The sequence below is a fragment of the Phoca vitulina genome, unplaced genomic scaffold (genome assembly GCF_004348235.1).
Source record: "Phoca vitulina isolate PV1807 unplaced genomic scaffold, GSC_HSeal_1.0 scaffold58, whole genome shotgun sequence".
Taxonomy (NCBI): Eukaryota; Metazoa; Chordata; class Mammalia; order Carnivora; family Phocidae; genus Phoca; species Phoca vitulina.
Window position 1 is genome coordinate 6,770,326 of NW_022589761.1, and position 9,004 is coordinate 6,779,329.

Below are 9,004 nucleotides of genomic sequence, written 5' to 3' on the forward strand. Positions count from 1 at the left end.
ACAACACAAAGAGTCCAAATGTAAATTATGAGCCTCAATTAATAATATATCAATGTTGATTAATAAATTATAAGGGGGTCCACTTCATCTAAAGGATAGTTCAAGTTCAGTGTTTCCTTGATGATTTTCTATCTGGATGATCTATCCAATGTTGAAAGAGAGGTAATGAAGTCCATTACTATTGTTGTATTTCCATCTATTTCTCCCTTCATATCTGCTATTCTTTTAATATACTGAGATGCTCCAATGTTGAACACATATATATTTACAATTGTTATGCCTCTTGATGAACTGACCTTCTTCTCTTGTTAAAGCTTTTTACTTAAAGTATATTTTGTGTGATAGAAGTACAGTCGCCTTATATTTTGGTTTTCATTTGTATGGAACATCTTTTTCCATTCCTTCACTTTTATCCTATGTATGTCCTTAATACTGAAGTGAGTCTCCTATAAGCAGCACATAATTAGGTCTTATTCTTACAATCTTTCAGCAACGCTATGCCTTCAATTTGAGAATTTAATCCACTTACATTTAAATAATTATTGATAGTTAAGGTCTTATTATTGCCAATTTATTGATAGTTAAGGTCTTATTATTGCCATGTTTTCTGGCTGTTTTGTAGTGCACTTGTTCCTTTCTTCCTCTTTGGCTATCTTCCTTGTGAATTGATGATTATCTGTAGTACCATGCTTTGACTCCCTTCTCTTTATCTTTTCTGTATCTACTATTGATTTTGCTGTTTGGTTACCACAAGGTTTATATAAACCATCTTACAGATATAATAGTCTATTTTACACTGATAAATCAATTTAGAATGCATACAAACTCTACTCTTTTATCCCCATGCATACATTTCATTTTTTGTGTCATCCTTTGCACAGGGCCATGCTAATCTTCTCTGTATCATGCCAATTTTTAAGTATATGTGCTGCCAAAGTGAGCACACACATTTCATTTTTCATGTCACCATTTGCCATTTTTTAATGTGTATACAATAACAAATGATTGTAGCTAGGGTTATTTTTAATACTCTTGTCCTTTAACTGTTATACTAAAAACAAATGGTTACATATTACAGTATTCAAGTAACAGAATTTGAGTATATATGTACCTTTACTAATGTGTTTTATATTTTCATATTTTTTCATGTTATTAATTAGTGTCATTTTATTTAAGCTTAAGTCACTCCTTCTAGCATTTCTTGTAAGGCAGGTGAAGTGGTAGCTTTTTGTTCATCGGGGAAAGTCTCTCTCTTCCATTTCTGAAGCAAAGCTTGGCTGGATAACATATTTTTAGTTGGCAGCTTATTTCTTTCAGCATTAGAATATATACACCCACTCTTTCCTGGCCTGCAAGGTTAAATCCATTGATAGCATCATGTGTGTTTCCTTGTAGATGAGGACTTTTTTGTCTTCCTGCTTTAAAATTTTGCCTTTATTAGACAGTTTTATTATAATGCATCTTGGAGAAGATCTCTTTGGGTTAAATCTAGGGACCTATGAGCTTCCTAAACTTGATTGTCCAAATTGTTCCTCAGATTTGGGAAGTTCTCAGTCATTATTTCTCTAAATAAGCTTTCTGTCCCTTTCTCCATCTCTTCTCCTTCCAGGACTCCACAATGTATAAATTGCTTTTCTTCATGGTCTCCCTTAATTCATACAGGCTTTCTTAACCATTTTAATTTTTTTCTTTGTTCTTCTCTAACTAAATAGTTTGAAATGGCCAGTCTTCGAGGTCACAGTTTCTCTCTTTTGGTTGATCAAGTCTACTGCTGATGCTCTGTATTTCACTTTTCATTACTTAATTGTCTTCTTAAGTTCCAGTATTTCTGTTTCGTTTTTTATTCTGACTCACTGAAGTGTCATTTTGTCTGCATATCATTTTATTAATTTCATTGCATTCTCTATCTGTATTTTCTTGCAGCTTACTCAACCTCCTTGCCAGTATTTTGAATTCTCTATCAGGGAAAACATAGATCTCCATTTCTTTAGAGTCAGATACTGGAAAATTGTATTCTTGGAGGGAGGGGTCATGTTTCCTTAATTTTTTAGAAGATGTATTCAGAACACTTACATTGCTTGGAGGGGGAGACAAAAGAGTCACTAGAGAGAGTAGTGAGTGGATGGAGGGGGAGCAATGGAAATGTTTGAGAACTGATTGGTATGCTGCTGAATAAAAAGAAATTGTTCTAAATGTTATTCAAAATCCAGATGCATAAAAGAAAATACTGAAGCCACGATGAAAATGGGCACAGTCTTAGAAATAGAGTTAAAAAAAAAAAAAAATTCCCTAAAAGAAAAGCCTAGGCCTACATGGCTTCTTTGGTGAGATGTTTTTTGTTTGTTTGTTTTAATAATACCAATCCTTCAGAAACTCCTTCAGAAAATAAAGGAGGGAATACTTCTCAATTCATTCAATGAAGCCACTATTGCCCCAATATTAAAACTAGAAAAAGACATCATAAAAGTTACAGACCAAAATACCCATGAACATAGAGGTACGAATCTTTAAAAAAAAAAAAAAAAAAAAAGGCAAACCAGGAGAGCCTGGCTGGCTTAGTCAGTAGAGTGTGCAACCCTTGATCTCAGGGTCATGAGTGAATTCCAGCTCCATGCTGGACACAGAGGTCACTAAAAAAAAAGCAAACCAGGGGTACCTGGCTGGCTCAGTCAGTGAAGCATGTGACTCTTGACCTTGGTGTCATGAGTGCAAGCCCCAGGTCAGGATAGAGTTTACTTAAAAAAATTTCCAAACCAAATTCAGCAACTAATAAAAAAGATTATAAAACATGACCAAAGGTATTTATCCCAAGAATGTAAGATTGGTTTACAGCTAAAAGCCAATTAATACAATATACCTTATTAAAAGAATAAAGGACAAAAATCTCATGATGATGTTTTATCATGAATGATAAAAGAGCACTTGACAAACATTAAAGATTTTTAAAAAATGCTCAACAATGGAAGATTAGAACCTCCTTATCATGATAAAGAGCATTTACAAAAGATTCTACAGTTAACATTATTCTTAACAGTGAAATATTGAATTCTTTATCCCTAAGATAAGGAATAAGACAAAGATTTTTGATGCTACAATATTCATCTTTTACAGTATTTTCGATCCGATGTTAAAAGACAACAAGATACGAAAGGATTATAAACTGAAACACACACACACAAATGGTGTTTATTTGCAAATGACATAACTATGTATATAAAACAGGGATTAGAGAACTACAGCCTGCAGTTTGCCTATAAAATACAAAGAGCACGTAAATTTGTAAATAGAGTACTACTGATTCACACCCCTGCCCATTCATTTATGTAATATTGCCAATAAATGCTTTCATGTCAGAGTTGAACAACAGGGGGGTAGTGGTGCTGACTCCTGCACAGTCGAAAAGCTGTGTGTAACTACTGACTCTCCCCAAACTAAACTACTAATCACCTACTGTTGACTGGAAGACATACTGATAACAAACAGTTGATTAACACATTTGGTATGTTATATGTATTATATACTGTATTCTTACAATAAAGTAAGCTAGACAAAAGAAAATATTAAGAAAATCATAAGAGAAAATAAATTTACAGTACTGTACTGTATTTATTGGGGTTAAAAAAGGAATATAAGGGTACCCAAGAAGGTTAAAACATTTTGTTCAAGGGTCAACTGTACTTGCAAAAGATAGCACCTGGCCACCGTCCTGAGATCGTTCATTTGATCCTTTAAGAAAAAATCTGACAACTGGATGCAGAAAACACAAAGTGACTTACAAAATATCATAAGACTATATATTATAAAACTAATAAGCAGGTTTGGGAAGGTCACTGATACAGCTAATACACAAAAGTCAATTATATTTCTATACACTATATGCAGAATGAAAATGAAAACGCTAATAAAACACTTCGATTTACAACAGAATGAAAAACAACACACCTAGAAATAAATTTAACAACACAGTATAAGGCACCTGGGTGGTTCAGTCGGTTAAGCGTCTGCCTTCGGCTCAGGTCATGATCTCGGGGTCCTGGGATAGAGCCCCACATCAGGCTCCCTGCTCAGTGGGGAGTCTGCTTCTCCTTCTGCCCTTTCATCCCACTATTGTACTCTTTCTCTCTCTCTCAAATAAAATCTTCAAAAAATAGTATAAAACCTGTACAATAAAAACTGAAAAAGGATGCTGAGAGAAAATAAAGATGTAAATAAATGGAGAGATAGTAGACTCAATATTGTTAAGAAGGCATTTCTCCCCCAAATTGGTCTACATATTCAACAAAAATTCCTAGTAAAATCCCAGCAGGCTTTCTTGTAGAAAATGACAAAAGAATCCTAAATTTTATGGGGATATATAAAGAACCTCTAATAGCCAAGCACCTTTGAAAGATAATAGAGAACCTACACTACAAGATTTCAAAATTTATAAACTATGGTAATTCAGACAGTCTGGTATTGGCATAAGGATAGCCATATATCTCAATGAAATAGAAAGTTCAAAAAGAAACCCTTATATTTATGGTAAACTAATTCTTTTTTTTAAAAGAGTTTATTTATTTGACAGAGAGAGATACAGCAAAAGAGGGAACACAAGTAGGGGGAGTGGGAGAGGGAGAAGCAGGCTTCCCGTGGAGCAGGGAGCCTGATGCGGGACTCCATCCCAGGACCCTGGGATCATGACCTGAGCCGAAGGCAGACGCTTAATGACTGAGCCACCCAGGTGCCCCTATGGTAAACTAATTCTTGACAAAGGTGCCAATAACTCAATGAGAAAAGTCTAGTCTTTTCAAGAAATTGTACTGATACATTTAGACAACCACATGCAAAAAGAAAAAGAACTAAGATCCATGCCTCACACCATATGTAAAAGTTAATTAAAATGGATCATATACAAAAGTATACAAGCTAAAACAATAGAAATCCTCTAAGGAAACACAGGACAAAATATTTGTGACTTGGGGTTGAGTAAAAATTTCTTAGTTTGACATCAAAAACAAACACTAAATGAAAAAAATTCACAAATTGTACTTCATTATAATTTAAAAACCTTGCTACGCAAAAGACATTTTTAAGAAAAAGAAAAGACGTTCCAAATACACTCCAAAATAACTACACTGGGAGAAAATATTTACAAATTATATATCTGATAAAGGACTTCTATCAAACATATAAAAAACTCTCACAATTTAGTACCCAATACTAGGAAGGCAAACAACCCAGTTATAAAAATTTGCAAAAGTTGAATATTTTAACAAAGAAAATATGTTAACAACTGGTAAGCACATGAAAATATGCTGTAACATCTTTAGTCAAGGACAAACTAAAACCACAGTAAAATACCACTATACACCCCCAATAATGGGTATAATGAAAGCAACTGACAATACCAAGTTTTGATAAGGATGTACAGAAAATGCAACAGTCCTACATTGTTGGTGAAAATGTAAAATGTTATAGTTACTTTGGAAAACAGTTTGGCAGTTTCTTGAACTATTAAATATAAACCTAGCACACAAACCATCAGTTCCACTCACTATGTGTTTCTCCAGTTGAAATGAAAATATCCACAGAAGGATTTGCATGTGAATCATCATAGTTGCATTAATCATAACAGCCCCAACAATGAAAACTGTCCAAATACTTATTAACTGGGGAATGGATAAACAACATAGGGCAGAACTATATAATGGAATATAATTCAGGAATAAAAAGGAACTACTGATCAGTAATACAACAAAGATTTACCTCAAAAACATTATGCTAAGGAAAAGAAACCAAACAAAAGACTATACATTACATTATTTCATATCTATCAAATTTCTAGAAAAGGGAAATCTACACATATACAATGCACTTCATGTACTGCCTGAGTGAGAGTGTGAGCAAGGACTGACTGCAAACAGCACACAGATCTTTTTGGGATGATAAAAACATTTTACAATCCAATTATGGTAATGGTTACACAACTCTTATAAATTTACTAAAAATGATTGAATTGGGGGTGCCTGGGTGGCTCAGTCAGTTAAGCATCTGCCTTTGGCTCAGGTCATGATCCTGGAGTCCCAGGATCAAGCCCTGCATCAGGATCCCTGATCAGTTGGGGGAGTCTGTTTCTCCCTCTGACCCTCCTCTCCCACTTTGTGTTCTGTCTCACTCTCCTGCTCTCTCAAATAAATAAATAAGATCTTTAAAATAAAATAAAATAAGGGGGGAGGAGCAAGATGGCGAAGGAGTAGGAGACCTACATTTCGTCTGGTCCCAGGAATTCAGCTAGATAGGGATCAAACCATTCTGAACACCTACGAACTCAACAGGAGATCGAAGAAAAGAATAGCAGCGACTCTCTGAACAGAAAAGTGACCACTTTCTGGAAGGTAGGACGTGCAGAGAAGTGAATCCAAGGCGATATTCAGGAAGATAGACGGCAGGGGAGGGGGCCTCCATTAGCCGGCTACCAGCAAGTGATAGAGCTACAGAGCACAAAATTGGAACTTTTAGAAGTCGGCTCCGCTGAGGGACGTCGCTCCAGTGGCTAACCAGGGCAGGGGGGGGAACCCTCGCTGGGACAGTGTGGTCTCAGGACCCTCGGGGTCACAGAAAGACCAGGGGTGCCTGAGTGCAGCAGAGCTCCCAGGTATCAGAGCGGGGAAGCCGGCTGCAGAGATGGAGCCGAGGAGCAGGCTCTCAGCTCGGGGTTGCCATAAACTGTGATCCACGGCACTGTCGGGCCACTGCTCCTCCAGCAGGGACCCAACAAGCGGCAGATCTGGGGAGATTCCCCTTCCTCCCCTGGGAGGAGTGGCGCGGGAGCACACCACAGGGATCTGCTGGGTTTGGAGACTCCAAATGGGGTCACGTGCCAGAGATAGAAACACTGGGTCACAGGCCGGGTGAGCACGGAGTGAGGCTGAAGACCGGGGAGACGGGAGCGATTGACTGCTTTTATCAGGGGGCGCACTGAGGAGCGGAGCCCCGAGTTCTCGGCTCCTCCGGGGTGGAGATTGGGAGGCCACCATTTTCACTCTCAGCCTCCAAAGCTGTATGGAAAGCTTGCAGGGAACAAAAGCTCCCGAGAGCTAACCCCACCAGATTACTTAGCCCAGACCGGCAAGGGCGGAGCAATTCCGCCTCCGGCAAAGACATTTGGGAACCACGGCAACAGGCCCCTCCCCCAGAAGATCAGCAAGAACAGCCAGCCAAGACCAAGTTTACCAATCAATGAGAACAGCAGAATGCCAGCTCTAGGGGAATACAGCAGATAGAATTCATGGCTTTTTCCCCCCTGATTCTTTTGTCTTTCAAAATTAATTTTTTTTAATTTCCTTTTTTCGTTTTCTTTTTCTTTTTTGAATTTTTCTTTTTCCCTTTTTCAACCAACATCTTATCAATCCCTTTTTTAAAAATCTTTTTTATTTTTCATTTTTAGAGTCATATTCTATCCCTTTATAGTAGACCTTATTTTTGGTATATATATAAGTTGTTCTCTCTTTAAAATTTTGGGATACAGTTTCTTCTAACAGACCAAAATATACCCTAAATCTCTGGTGTATGGCTTTGTTCTAGTCTCCTGCCTGATCACATTCTCTCCCTTTTTTTTTTTTAATTCCTCTTCTTTCTTTTTGCAACCAACTTCTTATCAATTCCTTTTATAAAATCTTTTATAATTTTCGTCTTTATAGTCATATTCCAGTCCTTCATCGTATTTACCCTTATTTTTGTACATATATAAGCTTTTCTTTCTTTAAAATTTTGGGAGGCAGTTTCCTCTAACAGACCAAAATATGCCCAAAATCTAGTGTGTGGCACTGATCTATTCACCAGCCTGATCATATTTGATCATATTCTCTCTTTTTTTTTAAATCTTTTTCCTTTTTTTTTTCTTTTTTCTTTCTTTCTCTTTCTTTTCCCCTGGTTTCAGGTCTCTTCTGATTTGTTTAGCGTATATTTTTCTGGGGTCGCTGTTACTCTGTTACCATTTTGTTCTCTCATTCATCTATTCTGCTCTGGACAAAATGACAAGACAGAAAAAATCACCTCAAAAAAAAGAACAAGATGCAGTACCGGCTGCCAGGGACCTAATCAATACAGACATTAGTAAGATGTCGGAACTAGAGTTCAGAATGACGATTATAAAGGTACTAGTTGGGCTTAAAAAAGGCATGTAAGATAATAAAGAAACCCTTTCTGGAGAAATAAAAGAACTAAAATCTAACCAAGTCGAAATAAAAAAGGCTATTAATGAGGTGCAATCAAAAATGGAGGCTCTAACTGCTAGGATAAATTTGGCAGAAGAGCGTATTAGTGATATAGAAGACCAAATGATGGAAAATAAAGAAGCTGAGAAAAAGAGATAAACAACTACTGGATCATGAGGGCAGAATTCGAGAGTTAAGTGATACCATAAGACGAAACAATATTAGAATAATTGGGATCCCAGAAGAAGAAGAAAGAGAGAGAGGGGCAGAAGGTATATTGGAGCGAATTATAGCAGAAAACTCTCCTAAATTGGGGAAGGAAACAGGCATCAAAATCCAGGAGGCACAGAGAACCCCCCTCAAAATCAATAAAAATAGGTCAACACCCTGACATCTAATAGTAAAACTTACGTGTCTCAGAGACAAAGAGAAAATCCTGAAAGCAGCTCAGGACAAGAGATCTATAACCTACAATGGTAGAAACATTAGATTGGCAACAGACCTATCCACAGAGACCTGGCAGGCCAGAAAGGACTGGCATGATATATTCAGAGCACTAAATGAGAAAAATATGCAGCCAAGAATACTATATCCAGCTAGGCTGTCATTGAAAATAGAAGGAGAGATAAAAACCTTCCAGGACAAACAAAAACTAAAGGAATCTGCAAACACGAAACCAGCCCTACAAGAAATATTGAAAGGGGTCCTCTAAGCAAAGAGAGAGCCTAAAAGTAACACAGACCAGACAGGAACACAGACAATATACAGTAACAGTCACCTTACAGGCAATACAATGGCACTAAATTCAT

The 9,004-nt window shown here is 37.0% G+C and overlaps 1 non-coding gene across 1 annotated transcript; it reads right to left on the reverse strand.

Moving 5' to 3' along the window:
• Nucleotides 1-843: 843 nt before the first annotated feature.
• Nucleotides 844-944, reverse strand: LOC116623481. The gene has a single exon (XR_004297719.1). It is a non-coding gene; the product is annotated as a U6 spliceosomal RNA (small nuclear RNA).
• Nucleotides 945-9,004: the final 8,060 nt, after the last annotated feature.